This window comes from Dipodomys merriami, unplaced genomic scaffold (assembly GCF_024711535.1).
Source record: "Dipodomys merriami isolate MVZ:Mamm:240054 unplaced genomic scaffold, mDipMer1.0.p SCAF_3, whole genome shotgun sequence".
NCBI classification, from domain to species: Eukaryota; Metazoa; Chordata; class Mammalia; order Rodentia; family Heteromyidae; genus Dipodomys; species Dipodomys merriami.
In genome coordinates this window covers 95,461,635-95,480,516 of record NW_027204492.1, presented here as the reverse complement: position 1 = coordinate 95,480,516, position 18,882 = coordinate 95,461,635, and the positions used below count along the sequence as shown (strand labels likewise).

General features: G+C 37.7%; 1 protein-coding gene and 1 pseudogene across 6 annotated transcripts in view; both read left to right on the top strand.

Annotated features, from left to right (window-relative positions):
• The window catches only part of Sytl5 (synaptotagmin like 5), a 189,734-nt gene that overhangs the window by 32,533 nt on the left and 138,319 nt on the right, over positions 1 to 18,882 (top strand). For 4 of the 6 annotated variants that reach the window (XM_070040644.1, XM_070040643.1, XM_070040645.1 and 1 more), the window contains exons 2-4: positions 9,954 to 10,051; positions 13,090 to 13,155; positions 15,365 to 15,414. The gene's annotated coding sequence lies outside the window, so the exon portion shown is untranslated. Of the gene's footprint in view, positions 1 to 9,953; positions 10,052 to 13,089; positions 13,156 to 15,364; positions 15,415 to 17,166; positions 17,240 to 18,882 lie in introns of all 6 variants that reach the window. The other 2 variants (XM_070040641.1, XM_070040642.1) reach the window with 2 other exon arrangements.
• On the top strand, positions 12,049 to 12,402 carry LOC138839910 (mitochondrial import inner membrane translocase subunit TIM14 pseudogene; annotated as a pseudogene).

Below are 18,882 nucleotides of genomic sequence, written 5' to 3'. Positions count from 1 at the left end.
AAATCAACTACTTTGACGATATTCATTCTCATTCACCCTGTTTGTTAGCGCTTCCCATTCCCGCTGGTGTCCATTCCCCATCAGAGTCTGTTTTGCTTTTCTGAAATTCATTTCTTAAGAGTATATTAATTATACTGAGGACTTTACTATGATGTTTCAGGCATGCATATATTCTATTTTTCTCAGAATAGCCCTCTGTATTGCTTTCTCTTTCCTCTGGTGATCAACAATATCTTTTAATGCCAGTCCTATGGCTTGAAACTCAGGTCCTAAGCATTGTCCCTAAGTTTCTTTTGCTGAAGACTAGCTCTCTACCACTTGGTCCACAGCTCCTCTTCCACTTTTTTGTAGTTTATTAGAGATAAGAGTCTCACATATTTTCCTGCCTGGGCTAACTTTGAACTGGGATCCTTAGAGCTCAGTCTCCTGAATAGTTAGGATTACAGGTGTGAGCCACTGGTGCCTGGCTTTTATTAAGGTCTCTGGTGCAATCTTCAAACATAGTTGCACTGTATTTCAAAATTATTTGCCCTCTATTCTTCCTCTCCTTTTCCACCTCAATGTTGTGTGTGTTTGTGTGTGTGTGTGTGTGTGTGTGTGTGTGTGTGTGTATGTGTGTGTGTGTGTGTGTGTGTGTGTGTGGTTAATGGCAGACAGAATATATGAACCTTAATTTAAATATCACATTACACTCTTACTGCCTGGCTCCATCATGAAATTTAAACTGTAAGTCAACTTTCTCTTGGATTAAATATTGTGGTCCCAGGAGTTTAAAATATGACACATCTTTGATGAAGCGAGGTGCTAAATACATTGTCACTTTGTATACATGAAGTTATGTTCTCAGACATAGCTTATATGTATCATACTAATCATATATTTTTCAAGTGTCTTGTACATCTTGCCCCAAAATATTACAAAAGGTGTTATTGTGTGACATTTACCCTGACCTTTTTCTTTTATAAAGACATTTTTGGCATGTAACCTATTTGTGCCTCTGGGACTTTTATTTGAAATACAAATGCCACAGGGCCATGTTCTTCTTTATCTGTGCTTTTTTTCATTTTTCAAATTTATACTTGACTTTATTAAAAGAAACAGTGGGTAGAAAATGGAACATTTGGGGAAAGGGTAAGTCTCATAATAATTAAAACCCAAATGTATCCATGGTTTCCATCTCAATTTTTCCAAACCTATATTATACACCCAAATCTTGGCCCTTCCTAAGTCTATTTTGTCATAATACAAGTATAAATATAACCTAATCAGAGTCCCTCATTTTGTAGATGAGGATTCTGATATAGGGAGAAAGAGATCTGTCCTGTCCACTATCACAGAATTATCAAAGCCCAAAAGTTCCACCTCTGTGATTCTTTGTCCATTGATACAGATGCCGGGGAGCAGTGTGTTTTTGTTCTTATTTTGTTGTGTTTGTTTGTTTGTTTATTTGTACAAGCCTAATAGGGAGTCTTTAGAAGGAGCAGTATTTGAATCTAATGGGCAACAAAAATGATCTGTTTTTTAAGGTTCACTGATAATGGTGAATCATGTTAAGGGTATAGGAAATATGATTAGGTTCGGGAAAATGTGGATAATTTCTTATTAGGTGATATGTCTGCTCTCTTTTCCTTCCTTCAAAAAAATACTCATTTAGGATTTCATTTAAGGTTGTATTTAAGATGCCTGGAATGCTGTTTGGTACCAGAGTTCAATATTGAACAAAATGGTGCTTGTCTTTTTTTTTTGGGGGGGGGGGTCCGGTCATGGGGCCTGAACTCTGGGCCTGGGCGCTGTCCCTCAGCTCTTCAGCTCAAGGCTAGCGCTCTACCACTTGAGCCACAGCGCCACTTCCGGCTCTTTTCTTTTTGCTTATGTGGTACTGAGGAATTGAACCCAGGGCCTCATGCATGCAAGGCAAGTGCTCTACCACTGAGCCACCTTCCCAGCCCCATGGTGCTTGTCTTTATCCAGTTTGCATACTAGTGAGAATAGGAATGCTTTACAAGGAACTACAAGTGTACTAACTATGAAGGAAAGAGGAGAGAGTGCTGAAATATGTCTGGAACTTCACAGAAAGAGGATTTCAGGTGGAATAAATAGACCTATGGCTCAAAAAAACTCATTCACAGAGCCGAATGAAGAGAAGGAAAACAGTGCTAGAAGTATAGCAGGATAGGGAAAATTAAAAGAACTTATATAGAGAAGGATGATTGCATATACATATAATTAATGTTTAATTTGTTATTTGGAGTGGGATGAGTATAGCAATGAGTAATGGGGAGTTACTGCAAGTTTTATCTGGGGAAGTAGCATGCATTGGTTTATTTTTAAAAATTATCTTTACGTACTTATACAAAGGGTTTTCAATCCAGCATGTCATTTTGTGAGTACAATGCATCTTGATCAATGTCACCCCTTGTATAATTCTCCCCATCTGGCTCAAACCAACCCATCCCTCCAACTTTCCTACTACCATTTTCACATATATACTTGGAATGTTATAACAGCATTCTCCCGCCCTTTCTCTAAGATCACTCTGCCTACTGAGTAGAAAATGAACCATTATGGTTGTGAGACCTCACAAATGTCTGGTGGGTGACCACTCCAAAAATTCCGTAATACCCTGATACTTTAGCTTGGCTATCTGGTAGGTAAATATAAAATTATTTATATTATAATTTTATTTACACTTGCCAAAAATAATTTTTAATATTTATATCATTCTAAGTATTTGGTCATAGAATCTCTACCATAAAACACAATAGTAACTAAAAATGCAAGATGCAGTCCTAAATTTGCTACAGATAATAACCCCATAATTATCCATATTTTGTTGAGAAACTAAAGTATAGGGAAGTCATTTATTCCAAGTTGCACAGATAGTGAATAGCAAAGTTCAGATACAAACCCAGGCTGTCTTGAGTCACACCTACGGCTCTTTTTTTTCCTCTTGTTATTTTTTTTTAGATTGGGTCTTAATGGTTTTTGACTTATACCAGATTAGATGGTGACTCTCCTATTTATGCTTCCCACATAGGATACTAAACACATGCCACCTTGCCCAATTTTTTGTTGGTATGGGGAGGGATCTCACTAACTTTCTGTCCCAGCTGACCTTGAACTAAAAGCAAATAGGTTTATTTAGTTCCTAGTTTGGGAGATTAAAAGTTGGGCTGCTGTGGCTCATGCCTGTAATTTTAGCTACTTAGGAGGCTGAGATTTGAGGATCAAGGTTCAAAGCCAGCCATGGCAGACTTATCTCCAATTAATCACCAGAAAACTGGAAGTGGTTCTGTGGCTCAAGTGGTAGAGTGCTCGCCTTGAACTGAAGAGCTCAGGGACAGCGCCCAGGCCCAGAGTTCAAGCCCCACGACTGGAAAAACAAATCATGCCCTGACTCTGGTAAGTCCTCCTCCTGGACTATATAACATCATGAAAAATGTGTATAAGGAGAAATCACTTTGTCAGAAAAAAGCCAGAGTGAGGAAACCAGGTTTGCCCTTTTTAATCACTCCTCTGGCAAGATCTAACCTAGGATCCCACCAGAGCAACCACCTTAATCCTTTCTGAGGGCAGTATCTCCTATGACCTCAGTACCATGACCTCAGGACAGGCCCACCGGGCTCCACACCTCTTAACGGCACCATCACCTCTATACCTCCACACTGAGAATCAAAGCACTAATACATGAACCGTACCCTACATATGAAACTCAAACCATATCTAAACCATAGCAGGATACCTTACCTTTTTGCTGAATACATGTAGACTATGAGCTCCATAAGTTCCCATGAGTCCAAGAATGGAATAGCTATTATAGATGTCCATATTTCATTAATTGATTAATACCCATTTCATTCCTGTATTAGGACTGATTTCTGATTCACGCGCGCACACGTGTGTGTGTGTGTGTGAGTGTGTGTGTGTGAGAGAGAGAGAGAGAGTGTGTGTGTGTGTGTGTGTGTGTGTGTGTGTGTGTGTGTGTGTGTGTCCTGGAGCTTGAACTCAGGTCCCTGGTGCTGTTGCTGAGCTGTTTTGGCTCAAGGCTGGTACTCTACCACTTGAATCACAGCTCAACTTCCCACCCTTTTGGCAGTTAAATAGAGATAAGATTCTTTCAGACCCATTGTAACAATGAGATGTACAAGACACTAAGTTGAAAAACGAACTTTAGAATTCAGGTGGGGAGGTGAGGGAGGGGGAAAGGGGAGAGTGTAGTTGTGGAAGTGAGGAGGGAAGGGAAGGTAGGGGAAAAACAAAGGAGCAGGTAACAATGCTTGATAGGAAATGTACTCATGACCTTGCTCATGTAACTGTAGCCCCTCTGTACACTATTTTTACAAGAAAAAATGTATTTAAAAAAAGATTCTTATGGACTTTCTTTCCCAGGTGGCTTTGAACCTTAATCCTCAGATCTCAGCCTCCTCAGTAGCTAGGATCACAGGCATGAGCTACCAATACACAGCCTGATATGCTTTTTAGATCCTAACACATGAATAGCAACATCAAACAACCTTATAGTTCATTATTAAATGTCTCAAAATATGAACTGCAATATGATTTTCATTAACATTCCTCCCAAGTCAAGTATATGCACTAGGGAATAGCAATCATCTTTTTAAAACTCTATATTTAACTTTTAAATGGGGCTGTAATGACTTGTAATTAAGGCAGACCACTTATTATCAATGTCACCTATCAAATAACTCTGTCATTATGACTTCCTGAACAACCACTTGAACCATGTACAAATTTATACCATGCAGTTCTATGCTTTGATGGGGCTCAGGTACTAAGAATATTATTTTAGGTATAACGAACATTTCTGGTTTTTAAGAACATTTTAAAAGGCAGGAACTCTTAATTTTTTTTCCTGACTTTCTGTACTGCTTTTACTTAATCACTGTTGGCTCTCTTATCTCTAATTGAAACTCCAGGCGTTGCCATAATAACCGGAGAGTACATGATGGAGGATTAGGGTAGCATGACTCACCATACACATATTATTTTCACAGGTGACTAATGTTTCACAGATGTATCATCGCTAGCTGATTACAATTAGCAATGCCTTCTCCTGGTTTCTCGGTTTTAATTCATTCCTTTCTTCTTCCTATAGTCCTTAACCTTGATAAGATTCCCTCCTCCTTGTTTGTATAAGTATTTTCACTACCCACATTACTAAACTGACTTCCTGGATGTCTTTTGTTTTTCCTGTGGTTATTGTTTAACTACCCAAAGGAAACCGTGATCCTCTTGAATTGAAAACCCTCTAAACCTTTTCAGGAAAAGCAAACCCACCCACCCAAGGTCTCTTGAGTCATTTGCTTATTGAAAAAACACTGTTGAGGGTCCAATAAAAATCTTAGCATTGAGCTTAGTATTAGATATTCAAAAATGAATACCATAGCTCAACCTTAAAGCGGTTTTGGTCATTTGAAGTTATGAGAAATTCTGTGAAATTAATTGGAATTGATACCTGGAGGGTCTACTTAATAAGTGTATAAATTGAAGTGTAAGAGAATTAACAGTGATCAAACATTTGATATAAATAAATATTTTGAGTATATTATCTCATTTAATTTGGACACAAATTTTGAAGAAAAGTATAATAGGCACTTTTAACATATGAGGAAACTTAGAAAGGCTAAATAATTTGCTTAAAGTTATAAATTTCATAGAGCTTGGGGTAGAGCAGAGATGTGTGTAACCTTATTGTCTGAACTCTTTCAGTTGTATACCTCTATATATACAACATAATATGTTTCCATTATTTCACTTTGGCTTTTCATACTGTGAAATAAAATCCTAATGAGAAAAAGGAAAAAAAAATACCTAAGCAAACAAACAGATGAAAAAAAGTGAATTAGAGAGATGACTGACTAAAATTACATACTGAGATTGATGGAACAAAAGACTATCTTATACCATAAATTCACTCATGGCATTTTATGAACTATCGTGTGCTAGTATGTAAGATTGGGCTCTGAAAGATGAAATATTAATGAAAATCAGACCCTTTTACATTAGGAAGGATTATATCGTCTATAATTTCATGGCAAAGGGCCATCCAACTATTTCAAATAGTTCTAGTGACAGCATATTCATATAAAATTTCTTGGTAAGAATTTTTTTCTCAGACAAGACCACCATATAGTCCAGGCTAGTGTATAATTCTCAATTTGTCTACTCTACCTTCCTAAAGTTCTGGGATTTCAGATGTGGGATCCTACCACTCTTGGCAGTAAGAAATATCTTCCTGATAATAAATAAGGATCTAATAATTGTGATATTTACTTATGGATTTTAGTTATGTCTTACTTTTGTCCCTGAAGCAATATAGAATTCATTAATTGAACAGATCTCTTTGGTCATGACCTGTGTGTGAATGATACTAAATTCTTTAACTCCCAGATCAAGAAAATTGCTAGTTTTCTGAACTTGAAATATTGTGGAGTAGTTTTTGCTTTATCTGTCTTGTGAACTTGGTTACTATCAGTAGACTGAGAATCTGTTTTTAGTGTGCTAACACATATCATGTTTCTGGGCATGGAATTATTTTTTCTGTCCTGGTCCTGGGGCTCGAACTCAGGGTTTGGAAATTTTCCTTGAGCTTTTTCATTCAAGACTAATGCTCTACCACTTGAACCACAGCTCCACTTCCAGCTTTTTGGTGACTGATTGGAAATAAGATTCTCATGGACTTTCCTGCCTGGGCTGGCTTCAACCACAATCCTCAGATCTGAGCCTCCTGAGTAGCCAGGATTTGATTATAGACATGAGCCACCAGTGCCTGGCCTAGAACATGTAATATTTAAGGTTTTCTTTTTCTCTTTTTTAAAATCAGAGACATGACTGTTACACTGGGAGACTTCTGGGAAGCCAAGCTATTGTGACACAAGTGGGAACTCACCATTCCAAACTGGTTACGTGGACTACAAGCATCGGTGTGCTGTTCTCTTTCCATGTGTGGATCCACTTATGTATAGAATTCTGTTGGAAGAATTAAGAGTACAATTAGCTCAGATTTGGTGAGAAAATTTTACCAGACTCAGCAGATATCGGAACAAACTTTAAAAGAGACAGGAAAGGTTACCCAACCAAAGTTGGGGAGGTATGGGGTTAGGGTACAGGGAGAAAGAGCACTACATGTGATGACACAAAAGGATGAGAGGGCATGTCATGTACATGTGATGAAACAGAGGGATGAGAGGCCATGTCATATTGGATCAAGTCCAAAAGATTCAGTATGGTATCTTGGATTCTTATTGAATTGTAGTTCATGTACAACAAGGTATATAATTTGATAAGCTTTGATTCATGTATTTACTTGAGAAACAACTAACCCAGTCAAGGTAACAGAATTGTTTTGCTGTTCTGGAACCACTTGTACCCCATCTTTCCCTCCATTTCTAGCTTGAGGACAGTAATGATCTGCATTCTGTGTCTATAGATTACTTTGCCCTTTCTAGAGTTTTATATAAATGAAATCATTGAGGATGTACAGATTTGTGCTTTCTTACTTTTTACATGTTCTTTTTTATTGTAAAATTAGTGTACAGAGGGGTTACAATTACATGAGTAAGGTAATGAGTACATTTCTTATCCAGCATGGTTTCCTCCTTTTTTTTCCCCTACCATCCCTTCCCTCCCCACCTGTCCAACTCCCCAACCTCCCCCCCCCCCCGCAGGTTGTAAAATTCCTTTTCAACATAATGTCTTGTACATCTCATTGTTACAATGGGTCAATCTGTATCCTTGTTTCAGCATTTTGTTATTTCCCTTCCCCTCCCCAAATTAGAAACATGTATATACAAGACGCAGGGCACCTGCCATCAAATACAGTGAAAACCGTGGGGAAAGAACATACAAAAGAAACAAAAAAAATCATACAGTACATTTTAGATATGTTAAAAATAATAGCAAGAAAGAAAAAACAAGTTGTGTCCCTATCTTAGGGTTCATTTCACTTAATATCATCTTTTTTTGTATTTTTTATTGTAAAAACGCGGTACAGAGGGGTTACAGTTACATGAGCAAGGTAATGAGTACATTTCCTATTGAGCATTGTTGCCTCCTCCTTTGTTTTTCCCCTACCATCCCTTCCCTCCCACCTCCATAACTACCCCCCCTCCCCCTGCCTAGGTTGTAAAGTTCATTTTCAACATAATGTTTTGTACATCTCATCGTTACAATGGGTCAGCCTGTATCCTTATTTAAGCATTTTGTTTTTTCCCTTCCCATCCCTGAATTAGAGAAATGTATATACAAGATTCAGGGCACCAGGGCTGATACAGTGGGGGAGGAACATAAAAAGAAGCAAAAAAAAACCACATGGTATATTATAAATACATTAGAAACAATAGCAAAAAAGAAAAAAGATATTGTGCCCCTATCTTGGGGTTCATTTTACTTAGCATCATCTGATATGGTCCTATGTACATAGCTTTAAACTTTTCTGCTTGTCCTAGACTTATACTAGTTATTGCAAATTGGGGAAACCATGGGACCTATATTTCTTTGGGCCTGGCTTACTTCACTTAATATAATTTTTTCCAATTAAGTCTTTAGCCCACTTATTTATCGGGCATTTGTTTCTTGGAGATTTACTGTTGGGGGATTTAGTTTCTTTTATTCAGCAAGATGATTTGGAGCTGTATTTACATTATTGTATATACCAGGAAATTACTTCCTTTTATTTATGGATTGTAATCCCTTGTGTGGATGTCCCACATTTTATTTATCCATTCACCTGTTGAATGATAGTTCGTTTGTAGTATTGGACTATTATAAATATATAAAACTCATATAAATATCCTTTCTCTTGGGAGATACTTAGAAGTAGAATAGCTAGGTAGCATGATGAGCATCTACCTTTAAAAAAAACAGTCAAATGTTTAAAAAGTGGCTATACATCTTAACCTTGAGCAATGTATAAAATTTCCAGTTTTTCCAAATCCTCTTCTAACACATGGTAGTGGTAGTGGTGTTTTATTATGGACAACCTGGATAGCATGTGCTGGTATGTGTTTATAGTTGTTTTAAATTAAAATTTACTTTGGCCGAGCACTGGTGGCTCACATCTGTAATCCTAGCTACACAGGAGTCTGAAATCTGAGGATCACTGTTCAAAGCCAGCCCAGGCAGGAAAGTCTGTGAGACTCTTATCTCCAATTAACCACCAGAAAACCAGAAGTGGTGTTATGGCTCAAAGTAGTAGAGTGCTAGCCTTGAGCTGAAGAGCTCAGGGACACCACCCAGGCCCTGAGTTCAAGCCCCATCACCAATTAGAAAAATAAAATAAAATTAACTTTGCTTGTTTTTATGATTGGCACATACTGTTTGTAATTATTTGTGACATACACTGTCATGTTTTGATTGATGTATACACTGGGTAATAATCAACTCAGGGTAATGAGCATATCTATTACCTTTAATATTTTATTTCCTTCTGGCATTTATTTCAAAATCCTGGCTTCTAAATGTTTGAACATAGGAGCTGCGTTATTTTTTAACTATTCACCATACTGTTCCAGAGAGCACCAGAATTTGTTCTTTTTAACTGTGATATTTAAATTTTTCTTTTTTTAATCCCAAAATATATTAGATACCTTTTCATATAGTTGTCTCTTAAATACCTTTTCCATAAGTGTCTATTCAGTTATTTTGCCTATTTTTTTTGTTTGTTTTGGCAGCATTGGGCTTTGAACTGAGGATCTGATACTTGCTTGGCTTATTGCTTGACTGGTATTCTACTACTTGAATCACTTCCCCTGCCCAGCTTTCTGCTGATTTTGAGCTCTTGTAGTTGTTTCTGCCTTGAGTGGCTTTGAAGTATAGTCTTCTTGATCTCAGCCTTTTAAATTGCAATTACAGGTGTGAGAAATAAGAGCTTAGTTTCCTTTTTCCCCATCCGGTTGTACAATTGTGAAACTGTCTCTTTTTTCTAATCCTAGGGCTTGAACTCTGGGCCTGGAGACTGTCTCTGAGCTCCTTTTACTCAAGTCTAGCTCTCTACCACAGTGCCACTTCTGATTTTCTGTGATTATTGGAGGTAAGAGTCCCACGGAGTTTTTTTGCCCAGGCTAGCTTTGAACCAGGACTATCAGATTTCAGCCTCTTGAGTAGCTAGGATTACAGGCGTGAGCCACTGGTGCTTTGCAAAACTTTCATTTTTTAGCCCCTCCTTTATTTTCTCCTCCCTACCGACTCCCTTTCCCCCCAAGTTGTAAAGTTCATTTCCAACAGTATCTAGTGAATATCACTGTTACATTAGTTCTCCCTTTGTCCCACTGTTATAGTTCCCCTTCCCTTCCCCAAATCAGATAAAATTATATACAAGACAAAGGGTACCAAAATCAAAAACAGTCACCACAAGGAATAAAAGAGAGAGAAAAAAGGAAGAAAAAAACAAATAACTGCAAACAGTACACAGAAACAAAACAAAGCCAAAAAAAACCCCAAATCCTCTTATTTCCATACTTTGGAGTTCATTTGGATTGGCATCGTTTTGTATGGTCATATGTACATAGCTATTGAGCTATCCTCTGCTATTGAGTGGTCCTCTGCTAGGATTGTCCTAGACATATATTAATTATTACAAATGAGGGAAACCCTAGAGCCTATGTTTCTTTGGGTCTGGATTACTTCACTTAATATGATTTTTTTCCAAGTCTTTCCATTTCCTTATGAATGGGGCAATATCATTCTTTCTGATGGAAGCATAGAATTCCATTGTGTATATATACTACATTTTCTTGATCCATTCATCTACTAATTGGCATCTTGGTTGATTCCATATCTTAGCTATGGTAAATAATATTGCAGTGAACATAATAGTGCTGGTAGCTTTAGCGTGGCCTTTAGTGTGTCCTGGCCATTATGGTAAATGCCCAGGAGTCAGATTGCTGAGTTATAGAGGAGCTCTCTGTTTAGTCTTTGGAGGCCAAAAAGGAAGCACTAGCTACTACACTGTTGGTGGGAATGTAAAAACTTGATCAACCACTCTGGAAAGCACTATAGAGGTTCCTAGAAACTTTTTTTTTTTTTAACAAAATTGTCTCCTCTCCACTGAATTGCTTTTATTAAAAATCAGTAGGTTTTAATTTTGGGTCTTTTTCTTTTCCTCTCCTTTTGGAGGGCAGAAATAGTACCTGGTCTTGAACTGCAGGCCTCACATTTGCTTAACTTACTTGTTTGGCTGGCACTCTATTACTTAAACCATACCTCCAGTCCTGCATTTTACTGTTTATTCTGGAGAAAGAGTCCTGTCAGCTTTTCTACCCAGTGGGCTTCAAACCGAGATCCTCTGGATCTTAGCCTCTTGAGAAGCTAATATTACAGGAATGAGCCACTGGCACCAGACTTTTTTCTAGTCCTTTAGTTCTATCCAGTTGATCTCAGTGTGTACACTTTTGATTACTATATCTTTGTAATGAGACATAAAAGCAGATAGTATTTGTATTCCAACTGCTCTTTAAAATCATTTGTCTATTGCAAGACTTGCACAGGTGGTACTTAAAGGGAATCAGAAGAAATGAAGAGTGATAGGCAAAGGCCAGGTAATATGAGATTATTTTTAGTCAGGCTACATCTTTTTTGTCCTGAAATTAGTAGCAATATACTGAGGAATTGTTTACAGAGGAATAGCATGGTTAATCAGTATCCTGGAAATCACTCTGGAGGATTAACTGTAGAATGGAGAGTCTAAACACTTCTAACAACAAGTGCTCATGATTTTCTCATACCAACCAGTTTTCCAAACCTCTAGAAATCAACTGGGTTTTCTATAGAATTTCTAATGCTATATCTAGAATTAGCACAGACCCAGTAGGTCATGGGCTCAGTCTCACAAGACTATAGTCAATTCAAATGAAACTGAGGAACTGAAGTTTAACTTTTATATAACATTACTATGTTGCTAGTGATTCCTGTATTTGGTAGTGTCAAACTTAGAAGAAGGAATGGATTTAAGAAATAATAAGGAAGACCTACCCCTCTGGGCGGGGATGAGACACACTTCCAGTGGAGACAGGGGAGCCCTGCAGAGCCATGGTAGCAGTTGGGCTGACCATTGCTGTTGCAGGATTTGCAGGCTGTTATGTTTTACAAGCCACGAAGCATATGGAGCCTCAAGTAAAACAAGTTTTTCAAAGCCTACCAAAATCTGCCTTCAGCCGTGACTATTACAGAGGTGGATTTGAATCCAAAATGACAAAACGGGAAGCAGCATTTATACTAGGTGTAAGCCCTACTGCCAATAAAGCAAAGATAAGAGATACTCATCGAATTATGCTCTTTGGTCACCCAGACAAAGGAGGATCTCCTTACGTAGCAGCCAAAATCAATGAAGCTAAAGATTTACTAGAAGGACAAGCTAAAAAAATGAAGTACATATATTATTAATTTTAAGTTCATATAAATTTATGAGTTCCAACATATTTGTAATAAAATGCCTCAGATATAAAGTTTTTAAAAATGATTCAGCACAAACAAGCTAAATCAAAGTTTGGGAATATTTTATTTAACTTGAGAACATTAAGAAAATTAGAGTAGTTGGAGCTAATATTAAATAATGACAGGTGTACACCACTTGAATACAGTTACTTATTTAGCAAACAAAAAAAAGAAATAATAAGAACAACTGGAAAGGATTTCATTATTAAGGGAGGTTAGATTGAGTATTAGATAAAGAAAAGAAAGAAGTTAAATATCACACACAAATTTCTGTGTTGTAGTGAATAATTACATCATTATTACTAGTAGAGTACAAACTTAGTCAGGGTAGAGCCTTTTTTGTCTTACCCAGTGTCTAGAATGTTAGCAGGTACTCAGTGAGTATTTGTCATAAGATGAATGGAAAAATGATCTAATGCAGGATTACTCAATACAATATAACAAAGAGGTAGTATGAGAAGAAATTCTTAATGAAAGTAGATGATGTTTGATGTTATTGACAACTTGTGTTCTGGAACTGTTCATGTATTTCTACCTGTATTGCATCATTTAATGTATACAATAGTCCTCTCTGATATATATATATATATATATATATATATATATATATATATATATATTGTTCTCATTTTACAGGTAAAACTGAAAATCAGAAAAGTTAAAACAACTAAACAAAGTGAAGTCTCTTGGTAGAAGTTTGAGGTGAGTTTGCGTCAAATTGTGGGAGAAGCCATTCACTCTAGCTTTAGGAGAAAGTCAATCTAGACTTCAGTTACAGATTTTGAAATCACTAGTTAAAAGATATTTACTGAAACTCATGAATGGAAGTGTTCGCCAGACATTATAGAATGACTATAAAAGCCCGTGGAAAAGAATCCTGGAGATGACATTGAAATATGAAGAACATTTGCAGGAAGAAGCCCAGAAAAGTATCATGTTCCCTGATGCAAGGTAGAACAGTGGCTAAGGAAGGCTATGGAGTGGCCCATATTTCACTGATATAAAATATGATTTCAGAAGTAAGGACTAAATATGATGTATAGGATTCATGGACTTAGCAACTAAAAGTTACTAAAAGTTATGTAAAAGTACTTTCATGAGCAGATGTGGATAGGGTCAGATTAAAAGATATAAAGAAGCGGGGCTGGGAAGGTGGCTCAGTGGTAGAGCGCTTGCCTTGCATGCCTGAGGCCCTGGGTTCGATTCCTCAGCACCACATAAGCAAAAAATAGAAAAACCAGAAGTGGTGCTGTGGCTCAAGTGGTAGAGTGCTAGCCTTGAGCTGAAGAGCTGAGGGACAGTGCCCAGGCCCAGAGTTCAGGCTCCACAACCGGACCCCCCCCAAAAAAAAAGATATAAAGAAGCGAAAAGAAGATGATTATAAACGAAAGAGGAGCTACCCAGAGGTGTCAATGTTGTTTTTAAAAGGAAAACACAGGCTAGAGGTATGGCTCAAATGGTAGAGCACCAGCTATGAGCAAGCAAGCTGAGTGAGCATGAGGTCCTGAGTTTAAGCCCTGGCACTGGCAAAAATAAAACACTGAAGCAACAATGATACCCACAAGACAGTATATTGGAAATGAACTTTACAACTTTGGTGCGGGTGGGGAGGAGTGAGAGAGGTAGGGGAGGAAAAGGATAGTGGGGGAATAGCAAAGGAACAAGTAACAGTGCTCGACAAGAAATGTTCTCATTGCCTTACTCATGTAACTGTAATCCCTCTGTACAGCATCTTTACAATAACATAAAAATAATAAAAAAAAAACACACTGAAGGAAAATAGGCCAAGTGTACTAGCATACCCTTGTAACTCCATCTGCTTAATAGTTAGACAGGAGGACACAGTTCAAGTCTAGCATGGGCAAATAAAAAATGTTAGCAAGACTAGATCTTAAGAATATTCTGGAGCCGGGCACTGGTGTCTCATGCCTGTAATCCTAGCTACTCAGGAGGCTGATATCTGAGGATCACAGTCCAAAGCCAGCCTGGGCAGGAAAGTCCCTGAGACTCTTATCTCCAATAAACTGCTCAGAAAATGGGAAGTGGTGCAGTGGCTCAAGTGGTAAAGTGCTTGCCTTGAGCTGAAGAGCTCAGGGACCATGCCCAGTCCCATAGTTCAAGCCCCACAGCTGACAAAAAGGTAACAATAATAATAAGAATCTGGGCATAATACTGCATCCTTATAATACCAGCTACATGGGAGATGGAGATAGGATCCTAGTCTGAGGCCAGGTAGGCCAAGGAGCAAGACCCTATTAAAAACAAACATCAGCAAAAAGTGTTGGGCGCATAGCTCAAGTGGTAGACTTGTTGCCTAGCAATTAGCACAAGATCCTGAGTTGAAACTCCAGTTCTGCCATAAAAAAGGAAATTATTTGAGCACAATTATGGGCAAAAAAGGCCTTTCAGGTGGGGCACATGGAAGGGGCAATGGAAGAGTTAGGACATGAAAATGGGAATACTGATGATGAGGTTGTTATCGATGGCATTGATACTCAAACTGTGGTCAACAAACCCATTACCAGCCCATGAATTAGGAGTTACTTGTCTGTGATGTGATAGATACTAAAATGGAAATTGAGACATTGCTAAAGCAGTATGATTTGATAACTACTTAATATAAATATTATTTTTTTAATTTAATTTAATTTAATTTGTGAACATACTGTACAGAGGAGTTACAATTACATGGGCAGGATAATGCGTACATTTCTTACCAAGCATTGCAGCCTCCTCCTTTGTTTACCCTTCACATCCCTTCCCAGCCTCCCCCCTCCCCCCAATCCCAATCCTTCTCCTCCCCCCTTTCTCCCCCTCCCCCCCCCCCCCCCCCGCACCGACGTTGTAAAGTAGTTTGCATTTTGTACTTCTTCCTTCATCATAGTTGTTTTTCTTTCCTTTTTTGTACCAGTCCTGATGCTTGAACTCAGATTTCAGCCTCCTGAGTAGCTGGGGTTACAGGTAAGACCCACTGGCATACTGCTTTCTTTCCTTTTTTGAATTGCTTTATGTTAGTTATATCAGGGGAGTTCATTGTTACATCTCAACATATGTTTACCCTATATTCCAATCAATTTCACCCACTCTGTCACATTCTCTGCCCTTTCAGCCCTCAAAATATCATCCATGACAGGTTTCCTTGTTTTGTTTCATAGCTGCAAATAATCTGCTTCCAGATTATTCACTCTCTTTTGTCCTCCCACGAATACATTGTTGTTTTTCTAAGGATTCACTTTTATTGTATTTTACAGAATTATTGGCCTCTGCCGTTTGTATGCATTTTAAAGGTCTTTTGTCAGAGTTTTAGAAGTGTTGCTAGAGCATAGATGTCAAAGTGAAAATGCATAAAATAAGAAGCAGCCAACATGTTCAAGACTTTGATATTATAGCATCTGTGTTTGTAACAGCGAGATGGGGAAGGGAGAGGGAGATATCAAGCCTTATTCTTGTATAATGGATAGAATGACTTTAGCATGTAACTTTGATCTAAGACCAATGGCTAATTAACAAACAGGAATTGGAAAGAATAGCTATTATACTAAAATGAAAAGTTGCATTCTCAGTGGGTCTTTATGATTCAGCATTCTTTGAAGTCCTGAAGTTCTTAGGGCATGTTTATATGGATTTGTGTATGGCCTAGTTTTATTTTTGTGATGCTGATGATTAAACCCAGGGCTTTGTGCATGCTAGGCAAATTATCCACCATTTATTCCTTGTCTTGCCTAGTTTAACTCAACCTTACAAAATGGGAGAGAAGATAAAAAGATTCTTTCGAAGTGCTACAGAATGCTGAAATAGTCATCAAAATGTATGGATGAGTGAAAGTGGTAGGAAAGCATTGGTTCAATTGCTGATACAAACACACTGGGAGGCACAGTGACTATGCCAATGCACTGGTAAAGTCTGCCAAAACACCATACAAAATACTACATGGTCAAAAAGTGTCTGTGACATAAACATATGTAGTCAATGTAATTAATGTCATATATATATATATATATACATATTATGTGGAGAACATGGTTAATGTTAATGTTATTAAACTGGCTATTCATAATTGGCAGATAGTCAAAGAAAGACTAATTGGTAAGAAAATGAAGAAAAATGTCCGTAGTTTGGTTTTTTTTAGAAAAGTTTAAATCATTTGATCCTATTCTATTACTTTATATACTTTTTGCTAACTTTATTGATATTTAGAAACTTACTTTGACATTCCTTGCAAAAATCTGTAAAAATCCTGTATAAGTGGAACAACAAGGATCCTACCTGCCCTTCAAGAAATGACTAAGATGTAAAACCCGGTAAAATGTATATTGTCTAGTCAGCAAGTACTGTTTTAAAGAGGCATGAGGAAAATCAAATGAAAACCAGAAATGGGGTTGAGTGACACGGAGGAGAAAGATGGAAGTTGTGTGATAAATACGAAAATATAAATACATAAAAATAAATAAAAATATCAATACAAAGCATGATGCTTTGTATTTATAAATTGATATGTTGAATTGACACCCCTTTGTACAACTACTTGAAGATAAAACACATTTTTAAAAAAGAAAATCAGAAATGAGGTATTATACATCCACATGCACATTGCTCTCATTTTTACCAACAAGAAATAATCAAAAAGCCACCAAAATTGTCTAGGGTACTCCAAACCCCTAGCCTTTACTATATGAACAATTAAACATAAACGAACAAAATCAACTTTTTCAGGATTTTGAAACATATTTCAAAAGTCACAACAACATGAGAAGCATTTCATGAAGAAAGAAGTTGTGAAAGTCTGGTAAGAGAACTGTTTGTTGTTGTTGTTGAGAGGGTTTCACTATGTTGTTAGATCAGGTTAGCCTAGAATTTATTAGTTTCCTGCTTCCTTCTGCCTTCCTACTGATTTAACTTACACTTACTACTTTCCATTCTCATCAGCTCAGTCAGTGGTGACCATGAAAGCCACATCCCACATACCTGGCATAGCTTAGTACTAGATGGCACAATATAGACCATACTTAATATCATAGACTTGTGTCTATGTCCAAAGACCAAATTGATCAGATACCTAATGTTAGCTTAAACAAGCTAGAAAAAATAAGAAAAATAGTGCATGACCCATTGTGTATCTAATATTAGTGACAGAAAAATTCAGGTTCCTGCTCTATCTCAAAAAACTCATAATCTTTTGTTTATCGACATCCTTTCATTGTTAACAATAATTAGTGAAATTACTGGGACTTGAATTCAGGGCCAGAAAGCTCACTCTCAGCTTTTTCACTCAAGGCTTGAGGTCTACCACACCTTCACTTCTAGCTTTTTGGTTATTAATTGGAGATAAGAGTCTTCCTGTCCTAGCTGGCTTCTAATCATGATTGTAAAAATCTCAGCTTCATGAGTAGCCAGGACTACAGTTGTGAGTCACCAGCACCTGGCCCTCACTTTGTTTTGATAAAATGCGGCCTTGGTCAATAAAAAGGCAAAAAATAAAATTAGGCCCTAAACTATAATACTGACAACAATGAGGATGGGTATATGTCTGAGGAAGAATTAGGATTTAGGGGGCTGGGAAGGTGGCTCAGTGGTAGAGTGCTTGCCTTGCATGCATGAGGCCCTCGGTTTGATTCCTCAGCACCACATAAGCAGAAAAAAGCCGGAAGTGGGGCTGAGGCTCAAGTGATAGAGCATTGGTCTACAGCTGAAGAGCTGGGAAACAGCGCCAGGCCCAGAGTTCAGGCCCCACAACCGACATAAACAACAACAAAAAAAGATATCCCATAATAACTGAGGTTCGGTTTGGACCACTGGAGAAGCAATGACAACTAAGATAGTATGTGTGGGAGGAGAGGCAGGTGGTGAGGGGGAGTCATTTTTGTTTGGAACTTGTATTTGAAATGGCCTACAGCCACCTCATTCTTTGAGAAGTGTACTTCTAGACTCTGTCAACATCAACTTGAGTGAAAATGGCCAGAACTGTAATGCCAACAATTAAAACACCTCTGTGAAATCCAAATGAGCATGGCTGACTTTTGGTTTTCTAAGGAAATTGTATTCTTTTCATATTCTAAAATATTCTGGGTTCCATATAAACAATTATACAATAGACAAATGGAAAGAGGAAAATATAAATTCATCCATAGTCCAGCTACACAGTAATGATAACTAATATCACATAAGAACAGTATCATCAGAGAGTGCCATATAGGAGCTCAACCATAAGAAGTAATTTGCCTAGAATTCCAAGAAAAGGCTTCAAAGAGAAAATGATGTTGGCCCAGGTCTTCCAGACTTTGAGAACATGTTGATGACCATGCAGGGAAAGAAGGTGGAGGTGCAGGAAAAGAAGGAATGGTACCCATTTTTAAAGTTGAGATAATTAAATTTTTTCTTTCCTTTCTTTTGTCTCAGTACTGGGGCTTGAACTCAGAGCTGATGCTCTCC